Source organism: Drosophila navojoa, chromosome 5 (genome assembly GCF_054131105.1).
Source record: "Drosophila navojoa isolate 15081-1374.11 chromosome 5, UAZ_NAV_1.0, whole genome shotgun sequence".
Lineage (NCBI taxonomy): Eukaryota > Metazoa > Arthropoda > Insecta > Diptera > Drosophilidae > Drosophila > Drosophila navojoa.
Genome location: NC_142893.1, coordinates 24,889,559 through 24,903,454, shown reverse-complemented (window position 1 = coordinate 24,903,454; position 13,896 = coordinate 24,889,559). Strand labels below are relative to the sequence as shown.

Below are 13,896 nucleotides of genomic sequence, written 5' to 3'. Positions count from 1 at the left end.
TTCTCATAATATGGAAAAATCAGTTGCTCGAAGGGTTCAGGGGATCTCGTAGTCGAGCAGTCTCGACTAGAGCTTTCTTACTTGTTTTTTCTGTCCTTACATTCCTTTAGAATACAAGTTGCCCTTGTCTGTGCTATTCACCTTCTTCCACCGCACTTTATCTTCTTGTGCTCTTATCTTTTCTTCTTCTTCTTCCCGATTCGTGCCTAATGCAAGTTTCTTGTTGCGCAAAGCGCATAAAATTTTTCGCTGCAATTTCCAGCGGAATGATTCGCTTTCCCAATTCCAATAATCCGCAGCGACAGTTGGCAAAAATGCAATTAAAACAAGTAAGAAGACTCTAGTCGATGCTGCTCGACTAGGAGATACCCTGAGCCCTCGAAGCTGATATTCTAATCATTCTGCACTTTTTTAATGCACACATACATACACATGCATCCACACGCACGCAGTCCGCGCTCTGCTAACTATTCTCGTTAAAAAGTTATCGGATGATTTATCGAATAAATAAAGAAAACTCGTACTGCGTATGGTATACACGAGTATGCATGCCGAATTTCAGCTCTCTAGCTTTTGTATCTTCTGAGATCGACGCACTCATACAGACCGACGCAGGGACGGACAGACGGACATACGGATGCGATGATTCCTTCTGCCCGTTACATACTTTTACACAAAACCATTATACTCTGAATTCCCATTTTTAATGGGTCCAGGGTATAAAAAAGAATAAAATTGTATTACCAAAATCATCAAGCTAACCTTGAGTCAAACTTTGTCAAATGCAACAAAGAACATCGAGAGGAAATAAAAAAAAAAAATTAATCACAAATTGTGATAGCAAAAAATATTTATTTTAAGTCTAGCGCCATAGAGTACCGACGAGAATGAATTATAGGTAAATTTACAAGCTTAAATCCGGCCGGATGTGGGTTTGAAAGTAATAGTAAAATAACGCATCAGTAAACCTAAATGATGAAATAATAGATTTCCTCAAATTAATAAAATGGATTCCCCTTACAACCTTTTACTTGACTCAGCAGTTTTACGTTATGCTGGAACGTTTGGGAATCGATTCTGCTAGTAATATATGATAATTTTAACAACATTAGCTCTCTTTTGGATTATTGTTGACACTTGATTAATTCGCGTCACATTTAAAAATGTTCTCATATGAACGACAATCGCTAAAGCACTTGAGCCTTTTAAGCACCACTTCATATATATACATATATTCTTGAAAGTCCGGCCACTCAACGATGTAAATCTCTATATTTTGAATGTATGCTAGTTGCTGTTGCATTCACGCACATGTCACAACCCCGAAAAGCGCTAAAGGCACCTTTCAACCCCTCCACAGCTGCCAGTTCCAATCTCCAATCGCTCGCCGAAGCCCTTCTCGATTATATTGCTGATTGCTTTCCGCTGACAGATGACTCTACATACTGTTCTACTATGTATATAAGTATATATGTACATGTATTTTATATTTATTCGTACATATTTGCATTCTGGAGGATGAAATCCTTTTGCCCCATGGCTCCCTTAGGGCGACCCAACAGTCAGCTTGCTGCCACTAGCTGTTCCCTGCCTTGACAAGTCTCTGTCGCAGACTATTTTGAACAAGTAAGAAACTTTCAGGACGTAATCATAATGCTCTGATGTATGCACATTTCAAAGCACAAGTCTCTAGTATTTGAAATGCATTTTTTATAAATTGGTGGCAAAGGGGGCGTGGCATCGAAAATCTGTAAATTACAAAATGTTTGTATTCATCATATGTATATACACAGAAAATTCGAAAACAAAATCAAATTTTCGATTATTCTCGATAAAAATTTATCGGATGATTTATCGAAAAAATAAAGCAAACTCGTATTGCGTATGGTATACACGAGTATGCATGCCAAATTTCAGCTCTCTAGCTTTTGTATCTTCTGAGATCGACGCACTCATACAGACGGACGGACAGACGGACAGGGCTACATCAACTCAGCTCGTCGTCCTACTGTGTGGGATCTGCGATGATTCCTTTTGCCCGTTACATACTTCTACACAAAACCATTACACCCTGATTTCCCATTTTTAATGGAGACTAGCTTGAAAGATGTAGGAGATATAATTTTTTAAGTGATCTTCGATGAGGTTTTTATCGATAAAAAAGTATCGGAATGAGTTATCGTTTTTTACTGATAAACTCGATTTGCGCGCGCTATATACGGACATTTTAAAAAAAAAAGTTGAAGTCTCCAGCTCTTGTATCTTCTGAGATCGACGCGTTCATACATACGGACGGACGGACGGACAGACAGACGGACGGACAGGCCAAATCGACTCAGCTTGTCGCCCTGATCAAGAATATATATACTTTGTGGGGTCTGCCACGCCTCCTTCTGCCTGTTACATACTTTTAACAAAACCATTATACCCTGATTTCCCATTTTAAATGGGTTCAGGGTATAACAAGTAAGAAAGCTCTAGTCGAGCACACACACGCATACAAACAAACACACGCACACACATACACATACAAACAAACACACGCATACACACACACACACTCACATATACAGGCGATTGCGCTTGGGTTGCGCTGCAGTGTTGGCAATATTTGGAAAACTTATTTGTTGAATAATCTCATTTCTAGACGTACGATCGTAATGAAACTTTCACAAAGTAATCATGATGTTTAAATGTATGTGTATACCGAAGCACAGGTTTCTAGTATTTGATATACGACTTTTACAAAGATGAGGATGAGGGGGTGGATTTAGAGGTGGGGGTAAATTTTAACAAAAACCGAAATAGTATAAAATACGTCTTAATATATATTTAAAATTTGGACACTCTAGCTATAATGATGTAGGAGATATAATTTTTTAACTGACTTTCGATAAGGTTTTTTATCGATAAAAAAATATCGGAATGAGTTATCGTTTTTTAGTGATAAACTCGATATGCGCGCGATATATATGGACATTTTAAAAAAAGTTGAAGTCTCTAGCTCTTATATCTTCTGAGATCGACGCGTTCATACATACGGACAGACGGACGGACGGACGGACAGACAGACGGACAGGGTCAAATCGACTCAGCTTGTCGCCCTGATCAAGAATATATATACTTTGTGGGGTCTGCCACGCCTCCTTCTGCCTGTTACATACATTTCAGCAAAACCATTATACCCTGATTTCCCATTTTCAATGGGTTCAGGGTATAAAAACAGAAAAGCAAATTGTGAAATGTTGGCGGCCAAACGTAATACGAGCAAATATAAAAATAAATATGGCTGGCGTGACTTTAGGGATTCGAGACAACAGATTGACGATAGTATGACCATTTAATGGGGGGCATTCAATTGAAAGATACAATTGACCCTCATGTCTGCACTTTGCATGCCCACTTGGTGGCCCACTTATCAATGCAACAGCATCTCGTTGTTTCTGGCCCCACCCGAAAAATGTAGCCAAATAAAATAATAAATAACAAGTAAGAAAACTCTAGTCGAGAGCGCTCGACTAGATACTACCCTGAACCAAACTAATAGAAAAGCACATTTAGTATGGTTCAAATTTCAATTTCGATGTATTTAAAAATATAAATGAAATAGAAAACTCATTTAATTAAATATATAAAAATTTTGAAACAATTAAAAAAAAAAAGAATTACGACACGCTCTGGGTTTGAACCCGAGTCCTCGTGATCAAGCGCCGCGCTTTTTACCTTGACGCCACCCTTCTGTTGTGATATTCAATGTCAAAACTGAAATAGATTCACTGCTACAGCGCCATCTACCAAATCTGAGTCAAACTAACTGCTGATGTGACTTTAAGAATGTGCAAGAACAACCAAACTAATAAAAACGTACATATAGTATGGTTAAAATTTCAATTTCGATTTTTGAAAAAATATAAGAGAAATTTAATCAAATATATAAAAATTTTGAAGCAATTAAAAGAAAACTACAATACGCCCAGCAGGATTTAAACCATAGACCTCGCGATCAAGCGCCGCGCCATCTACTATGACGCCACTCCTCTGTTCTTATTTGCAATGTCAAAACTGAAATAGATTCACTGATGCAACGCCATCTAGCAGAACTAAACTAAACTAACTGCTGATGTGATTCTAAGAATGTGCCAGAAGATGTTTGAATGTATGTGTGCACACGTATTGGAAAACTGCTGTTGCTGCAGCACGTGCGTTTGTTAATTGGCCAAACATTTTGTTATTTTTTAAAGTCGATTGACTAAACCGAATTTAATGAAACTTTCAGCATATGATCTACATATTCTATTGAATATTTGGCATTTAAAAAAAACATGTCAAATCATTCACAATTAGCTATACTAGAATCTGACCTTCACTGGGGATTCTGGTGAATTTGGAGCCGGTATCCAAAATATAACAAAAACCGAAATTGTATAAAATGCATTGGAATATACTTTTAAAATTTGGAGACTATAGCTCTAAAAATGTAGGAGTCATAAATTTATAACCTATTGCGCTTGGGTTGCGCTGCAGTGTTGGCAATATTATGAGAACTTATTTGTTGAATAATTTAATTTCTAGACGTACGATCGTAATGAAACTTTCAGAACGTAATCATGATGTTTAAATGTATGTGTATACCGAAGCACAAGTCTCTAGTATTTGATATACGACTTTTACAAAGATGAGGGTGAGGGGGTGGATTTAGGGGTGGGGGGTAAACTTTAACAAAAACCGAAATTGTATAAAATTCATCTTAATATACATTTTAAATTTGGAGACTCTAGCTTGAAAGATGTAGGAGATATAATTATTTAAGTGATCTCCGATAAGGTTTTTTATCGATAAAAAAGTATCGGAATGAGTTATCGTTTTTTGGTGATAAACTCGATATCCGCGTGATATATACGGACATTTTAAAAAAAAGTTGAAGTCTCTAGCTCTTGTATCTTCTGAAATCGACGCGTTCAAACATACGGACAGACGGACGGACGGACGGACGGACGGACGGACGGACGGACAGACAGACGGACAGGGCTAAATCGACTCAGCTCGTCGCCCTGATCAAGAATATATATACTTTGCGGGGTCTGCCACGCCTCCTTCTGCCTGTTACATACATTTTAACAAAACCATTATACCCTGATTTCCCATTTTCAATGGGTTCAGGGTATAAAAATGTTCAGAAACAGCGTTAGTCATGACAAGGTCTGATGCACTGCAATCGATAAGCCGCAAAAAGCAACTTGCCCCAACGCTATTACCATAAACAGCAGCTGCATTCAAATTAAAAAGTATTCAAAACTAACGCACACAAACGATACATTGAAATTGCGGCTCTGTGTGCCTCAACTAAGGGACAAGCTGTACGCGCTTAGATCGTGTAAGTTTGTTCCTTGTAGGTAAAAAAAGGAAAAAAATGAAAAGAGTAAGCGAAATAGAAAAGTTACTGAAATATACAATATGAATATCAAATATATGTATGTATATAAAACTTTTGCGATATAGTTCTAAAATGGGAACACCAAAACAAACTGTGGACAACAACCGATTGCACTTATTAGGAGAGTTCTAATCCTTTGCATTAATAAGTTAATCAAAATCTGCTGCTTCAATAATTGAATTAAATATTGCTCTGGAGCATCTAGCATAAAGCTGAAAAAGAGTAAGAGAGAGAGATAGGCCAGTAAGCAAATTGAAATGCTTTAGAAACACAAAATTTGAATTAAAAAAAAAAAAAAATTGATTTGTTCGTCCACAAAAGAAGTTATTAACAAATAAATATACTGTTGGCCACACGGCGCAGTTAGCAGGGCGTGGACGTGTGAGGGTGGATGTGTGTATATGTATGTATGTGTGCGTGCATATCTCCTAGTCGAGCAGTCTCGACTAAAGGCTTCATACTTGTTTTAAATTTGTCAATTATTCAATAGAATATGTAGATCATATGCTTAAAGTTTCATTAAATTTGGTTAAGTCAATCGACGTTAAAAAATAACAAAATGTTTGGCCAATTAACAAACGCACGTGCAGCAGCGACAACACTTTTCCTATACGTGTGCACACATACATTCAAACATCTTCTGACACATTCTTAGAATCACATCAGCAGTTAGTTTGGTTTAGTTCTGCTAGATGGCGTTGCATCAGTGAATCTATTTCAGTTTTGACATTGCAATTTCAAACTGTGAGGTGGCGTCGTGATAAAAGGCGTGACGCTCGATCGGGAAGCTTCGGGTCCAAATTCAGGGCGCGTCGTAGTTTTTTTTAATTGTTTCAAAATTTTTATATAATTAATTAAATGAGTTCTCTATTTCATTTATATTTTTGAATACATCGAAATTGAAATTTTAATCATAAATGTGCGTTGTTATTAGGTTGGTTCAGGGTATTATCTAGTCGAGCACTCTCGACTAGAGTTTTCTTACTTGTTTGTAGAATTTTCGGTTGTATTTGCTATGCAATTTATGTATGTGTCGCTACATTTGTTGCTGTTGTTGTTGGTGATGGTTGTGGTGGTAGTTGTGGTGGTAGTTTTGGCTGGTTTAGCCAGTTGGTTAGTCTGTTTGAAGGTCGCCCAATAATTTTTGGAAAGTACACTTAGAAGTTGTTTCTGCTGTGCTCGCTGTTGTCATTGGTGTTGTTATTATTGTTGCGCAAGCATAATTGTTGCACAATGCGGTTTGGCTTGAGTTGAAGCTAAACGTACGTAAATAGATTGTGATTGCATTGTGAAGACCTCAGTTATCCCATGAAGTTGGCATATAAATTTGCAAAGCTCTTTCAAGCTTCAAAATAATTGGCTGGCATAAAGCCATTTAATGTCTTATTGTTCATCGTTTCGTAGGATTGGAGAATTATTAGAATCAATCTTGAAAGTTATCTTGAGCTATAATATACATATATAATATATAATATATAATATATAATATATATATATATATATTATATAATAAATAGTACTAGTAGTAGTAGTAGATAGTAGATAGTATATATATATTCATATGAAAGCAAAAACAAAACAGAAACGATTCAAATGTACACAACGACGAGGAAAGACGTGAATGAGAACTGTTTGGACATTTGGTCCTTTGTTGACTAGGTCGACTGGGATTCTCCGTTAATTTGGAGCCTTGGAGTCTGAGTAAGCAATAAGATTATATCCCCTGAGTAAGCAATAAGATTATATCCCTGGCATTTGGCCAGAATTTATAAATCAGTTGAACAATTTGTGCTGATTTAGTGACATGATACGAATGGAGCCAACTAAAGGAAGTAGCCAAACAGAAAGAGAGAGACAGAGAGAGAGAGTGAGAGAGATAAAGAGAGAGAGAGAGATACAGAAGAAAGTCAAGGACAACGCATCAGAGTGAGTTGCTAAGGGGCCATTGAGGATGGAAGCGGACCAAATAAAACGGCTGGAAGCTCTCGTTGTCTGAAATGAGTGAATAACGTTATAAATATAAAGAAAAGCTCAAATTAAAATTGCACACGACTAGGAGATACTCTGAACCCTCCAATTCGATTTTCGAATCTTCTGCACTTCTTTTATGCACAAATACATACACATGCATCCAAACGCACACTTAAGCCCGCGCTCTGCTAACTGCACAGCAATCAGCGACTGCGCTTGGGCTGCACTGCAGTGTGGGCAACATTATGAGAATTTATTTGTTGAATAGTTTAATTCCAAACGTACAATCTTAATGAAACTTTCATATTTAAATGTCTGTATATTCCAAAGTGCAGGTATCCAGTATTTGAAATACGTCTTTTACAAAGGTGATGGTAAGGGGTGGATATAGGGACAGGGGGAAAATTTTAACAAAAATCGAAATTGTATAAAATGCATTTTAATAAATATATTAAATTTTGAGATGTAGGAGATATAATTTTAAAGCTGATATGCGAACCTGACCATGATTCATAAAAAAAGCATAGTTGATAAAAATAATACGCGTGCATACAGAAGCTAAATATCTCGAAAGTTCAGGTATTTGTTTTCTCGATTGTTTCATGAGGTTTTGTGCGAGGGCATATTCAGTATTACTATTAATAAAAATGCCGCGTCCTAGAAGATCTAATCTTTCCCATGATGCAATTGGGCCACGGAATATCGCGAGTCAATTATTTGACGACGACGAGAAATCGCCCGAGAAGGGCGCCGCGTTAGTACCCAGCAAAGTATGGCCTTAATTCGTGCTTCTCAAAGAGAGGCAGCCCGTGAAACTGGTTTAAGGATTGATTTGAAGCGAGCAAACAAACGCCCGGTTTGTGCTGCCTTTGTGGTAAAGTGACATTGCCATTAGTGGTCCCGCCACCAGAGCCATTGCGTTCCGTGCTTTATGGCGAAACACTAGAATCACGACATTTTCTAGCGAACACTCAAATTATTCAATTTACAACTGAAGGTTGGCTCTGTAGCTATCATGCTTAGAAATTAAAGCCAACCAAAAGTGTGCAGTGGAACGCGTTTGGTGGTAAGAAAACTGATGAGCAATGTGATTCACTCGTCGATACTCAAAGGAAAATTTAAAGATGAAGTTCTTATTCCTAGGATTCCGATGATCCCAACAGATATGTCCTTTGAGTTTAAACGAATTCAATTCCCGATTCGTCTTGCCTTAGCTATGACGATCAACAAATCACAGGACCAATCTTTGACTGTTTATGGCCTCAATCTAGAAAATGCGTGTTTTTCTCATGGTCAATTGTACGTGGCATTCTCACGTGTTGGCAAACCATCCGCATTATTTGTTCTTGCACCTGACCAAAAAAACAAAGAATGTCGTTTACCACAAGGTGCTTGAATGAAAACTCGATTAATAAATTAGTGTATCCCAACCTGAACAACATAGCTTTCAAAAATTGTTTACCTAAATAATGGATAGGGCAATGCAACGTTTGCCGGGCCAGCTAGTAAATTATATAAAAGTGATTATACAAGATTCCAAAATGCCTTTAAAATGGGTCGATTTGCAACAAAACTATCGAGTGACCTTTAGTTATGTAGCGATACTAGGGACCTAACCGGGGAATCAAATTTGGTATAGCCTATGAAAACATATTCTATTTCATCAGGTTTCATCACCGTCCTAAACAAACTTAGTGAACTTCGCAATTTCTTTATGAAGCTCCAGCTCTTGCTCCGACTTAATTTATGAGCAGCGCACATTGAGATGACAAGACTGCGAGTTCAGTGAGCTTCTCAGACTCTATTGTGCATTAGAGAAAAAACTGTATTCTTAGAGGAGCCATAATAAACGAGGGAGAATGAGAAGAGCATCCGAGACCTTATTTAGGGGCGTTCCAGCTCGGACAAATTTTGCACGGAATGTCTACAAAGCGAAATGATAAATCTTGAGGTGAGAGCCGTCCTTAGTCCGGAAGCAAATACTGATTAGCACACGTTGTACCGAACCCACCCCAACTAAAACTAGCGCAACTCAACCAAACTGAACACAGCCGGATGAATATGGAGAAAAGGCATTGAAATGCAAACTGCAAAAGAAACGCGCATCGCGACGATTGCAATATGGCAAAGTAATTATGCAAACCAGATGGCCGAATCGGGGCAGTGGGCAGGGGAAGGGGCGTGGCAGCAGCACAAACATTGCCTCGATCCAGACATTTTTGTTTTTTGTTTTTTTTGTTTTTTGTACCCTGAACCCTTTGAAAATGGGAAATTAGGGTATGATGGTTTTGTGTAAAAGTATGAAACGGGCAGAAGGACTCAACACAAACCCCACAAAGTTATATATAATCATGATTAAGACGACGAGCTGAGTCGATAAAGCCCTGTCCGTCTGTCATTATGATTACGTTCTGAAAGTTTCATTAAGATTGTTCGTCTAGAAATTAAATTGTTCAACAAATAAATTCTCATAGTATTACCAACACTGCAGCGCAGCCCAAGCGCAGTCGCTGCTTACTGCGCAGTTAGCAGAGCGCGGGCTTATGCGTGAGTTTGAATGCATATCTATGTATGTATGTGTGCATAAAAGAAGTACAGAATGATTAGAATATCGGATTGGAGGGTTCAGGGTATCTCCTAGTCGAGCAGTCTCGACTAGAGCCTTCTTACTTGTTTAATTTAATTTTAATGATGCGCGCTTTTCAATGCAAAGCACTTCAATTTGTGGCCAAACCCGAGTCACAACCTCCATTGCCGCATCGCCCGCATAATTTATGCAAATTAATTAGGTAAAAAAGGAACTTTAACTATGGAGCCATGTGACAGGGCAGCCGTGTGGACAGAACTGGGGCAGGGGCACACTTTAAAGCACCATTACGTATGCGCTGCATTGACCTGGTGTGGCGGTACGAGTGTGTGTGTGTGATTGTGTGTGTGGGTTAAACTCTTGAATGTTGCGGTCACAGTGGTTCGTTTGCTTGTGCATCGTTGGACTGGCTGACTGGCTGACTAGCTGACTGGCTTGACTGGCTGACGGGCTGGTTGGCTGTTGTGTAATTAATTGGCCATGTTGCATTTGAGTGGCCAACCAAGTGGTGGAATGAAGTCAGCATTTCAATCTAAGCCCATGCCCAGGCCCCCATTTCCAGCCGTAGCCATCCCTCAATCCTCCTGCGACCACTGTTTCACAGGTTTCGCATTACAGCAGCAGCAACTGAAGCCGGAGCCACAATTGAATTCTGTTCTCTGTTGTTTGGATGCCGCCAGTGATTCTCAAATACTTTTCCCCTTTCGCCTGTGCAGAAGCGGCATTCGCACGGCATGACCAATTGAAGAGCTTGACCTTAGCTGAGGTTGAGCTCTGCTAGTTGCCATCGATGCAAAGCAGCTCAACAATGGTCTCTAAAGTGGATCTCAATTGACGAGCGATTGGCAAGTTAACTGACACGAAACTGAATATTTGCTAAAATCTAGGCAAACGATTTCAAATAAATAATGAAATATTCAGAGCGTAATTATATGTTCAAAATGTGTGTACCTTCCAAAGCATAAGTCTCTAGTACTTGAAATGTGTTTTTTACAAATTTAAGGAGAAGGGGGCGTGGTATCCGAAATATGTTGATTACAAAATGTTTGTATTCATAATGCGTGTTACACAGTAAATCGAAAATCTCTACGTCTAAATGTATTTCAATGAGGTTTAAAATACAAAATCAATTTTTCGATTATTCTCGATAAAAAAGTTATCGGATGAATTATCGAGGAAATAAAGCAAACTCGTATTGCATATGGTATACACAAGTATGCACACATCATTTCAGCTCTCTAGCTTTTGTATCTTCTGAGATCTCGACGTTCGTTCGGACAGACGGACGGACGGAAGGACGGACAGAGCTAAATCGACTCAGCTCGTCGAGCTGATCAAGACTATATATACTTTATGAGGTCTGCGATGATTCCTTTTGCCTGTTACATACTTTTTCACAAAAACATTATACCCTGATTTCCCATTTTCAATGGATTCAGGGATTCAAAAAAAAATCAGGATCAGGGTCCTAATAAAAAATATAAATACTTTATGAGATATGAGTTTTTTACAATGCTACAAAAACGACCCAGTGTGTTCCATTTATGTCATCGACTGTGTATAGCTAGACTAGAGTTTTCTTACTTGTTCTGTTTTTGTTTTGATAGTTTTTTCAATATATCTTGTGGCTTAGAGCAATTAAGAAGCATTTTCGCCTGTTATTAAATTTTATTCCATTGCTTAAGCACTTTAAAGTCAACTTTTGATAAGCTGCTCAGGCTCTACCATTCTCATAACCATTAGTTACTTAGGAAACTTTATATTGAGTCTGTACGCACACTCATACACTCATGCATTCAGTAGTGTCAGTGTGCTCTTCACTTTCACCAGGCACTTGATAAGTACACCAACAGCAGGCCAAACATTGTCCAGTCAAAAGAAATTTGCATAACTTTATTAAAGGAGGCGGCGATATCCTTTGGCTTGGGCCACTTCAGAGTGCAGGGACAAAACTTGAAGACTACAAAATTGTCTGGCCACGTCAGAAGCAGTTGCAGCAGCAACAGCAGCAGGAGTAGGAGCAGCAGCTGTTGGTGCTGCAGCAGCTGCTGTTCTGGCGTCAATTGCAGCTGGAGCCACGTTGCGTATGCGTATTATCAAAAGGCCTGGCAATAAATTATGTGCCAATTACAAAAGCCAATTGCATTAATCATGCGACGACTTGAGTGACTTTATATACACCCAAAGAGCCTTCCAGGCGCTGTCGCTGTTCGGCCTGTCAAGAAATGGGCGTGGCTGGCAAACAGCTGCGCAAATTGGAAGTGAAACACGTTTTTGGCGCTAGAGCTACTTGTGAGTGTGCGTAAATGTCATAAATTTTATGCAGTCGAGTTGAAAACTTTACGCACCTCCTGCTCCTTCTCCTCCCCCCTCTCCTGCTCCGGCGCCACCTTCTCAGAAAGCCAAATGTCATGTAAATGTGCAACAGCCCGGAGATGTAAAAGCCGCCAACTGCTTTTAGCTGTCATTAATTATGTCCAAATAAGATTTAAATGCCTTTTTGTCTGCACAAACATCGGCGGAGCATTACGTTGTGCCACGCCAGACCAAACAACAGGTCTCCTCTATCCGCTATCCCCTGTCCTCTATCCGCTATCCTGTCTATCCCCTAGCTGGAGCTCTTCTCTCAGACAGAGCCCCACCCGCCTGGACGACCTTCTGCAAACTTTTTAGTCTCAACTAAGCTTCTGCTGCATAAATATCATTAGTTTAGTCACAAATTCTGTGAGACGACTCACATTAAGAGTTTTGCGTGTTTCTCGGCATTTGTTGACGGCTTTGCTTCTGGCCGTGGAGCCTTCTAGGAGAGTTTCTTTGAGTGGCTGCCGTTTGCTTTCATTAGTTTTTTGATCGCCTTGTGGCAGTGGATGGTGGGCGTAGCAAGCAGCTGCACAAATAAACTTTTCATTAATTATGCGCATTTGTCGCCGTTTGGCCCCTGTTCGCTTAATTTTGGACATGGGAATTAAGGTTTTATGCGGCCAAACTAATAGAATCTGAAAGTTCCATGAAGATAATCCACCGCCAAGAAAAGATATTAAACAATTAAATTTCAATGGTAAGCCAACACTGCCGTCAATGCGTGTTTATGCGTGCAAGTGCGAATAATTTTTTAAATATCAATTGCTCGAAGGGTTCAGGGGATGTCATAGTCAAATAGAGCTTTCTTACTTGTTTTAAACTCGTATTTCCTGCTTAGAGCCTTGCTAATAATTTTAGTATCGGAAGTAGTGTAATATCAGTGGATGGGCGAGGCTGGCACTGGAATCCGCATAATTACAAGGCCAACGCCAGCAGGTTGCTTTTAACCACCCTGCTCAGTCTGTTCCCTGCTGCACCAATGCTTCCTAAGCTAAGTCACAAAAATCTGTTACTTAATTTCAATTGACTTTGAAAAGCGCGACGTATGCCAAACCGAGTCTGGCTGCCTGCTAACGATTCGACATGGAACAAATCAGTTTAATACAACGCCCAGCCACCCAGTATCTCCTGCTCATTCGCTCTCTCTTACACTCTGTCTGCCGCAGTGTCTACAGCTCTTGCTAGGCGAAGTCGGTTGTCAGTCAGGGAGCGATGCTTATCAATTTGAAATTACTTTAGCGTCGAACACAAAAGACAAGCCACGCACATGATAAAGAGAAAGACGCACACACACACACAGTCCGTGTAAAGGTCGTGGGTAGAGGCTTGCGAGGGAGTGAGGCTGAGCGGGAGAGCGAGAGCGAAAGAGAGACACAGGGTATGGGAGCTGGGCGCAAAGACTATCGCGCCAACATCGACAATGCTGACACCCCATAAAATATTTAAGTTAACAGCGGCTGTGTTGGCCCGAGGGGTGCGACAGGGCAACAAGGCAGGGCGGGGCAACAGGGGGTTAGCATGCACCCCAGGCAGGACGAAAAGG

The 13,896-nt window shown here is 39.6% G+C and overlaps 1 protein-coding gene and 1 long non-coding RNA gene across 3 annotated transcripts in view; both read left to right on the top strand.

Moving 5' to 3' along the window:
* Positions 1–13,896, top strand: part of jing (AE binding protein 2 jing) — a 212,147-nt gene that overhangs the window by 73,091 nt on the left and 125,160 nt on the right. The gene's annotated exons all lie outside the window — the stretch shown is intronic.
* The window catches only part of LOC149091227 (uncharacterized), a 101,601-nt gene continuing 89,512 nt past the window's right edge, over positions 1,808–13,896 (top strand). Inside the window, exon 1 of the long non-coding RNA XR_016196986.1 lies at positions 1,808–1,999. This is a non-coding gene — a long non-coding RNA (uncharacterized LOC149091227). The remainder of the gene's footprint in view (positions 2,000–13,896) is intronic.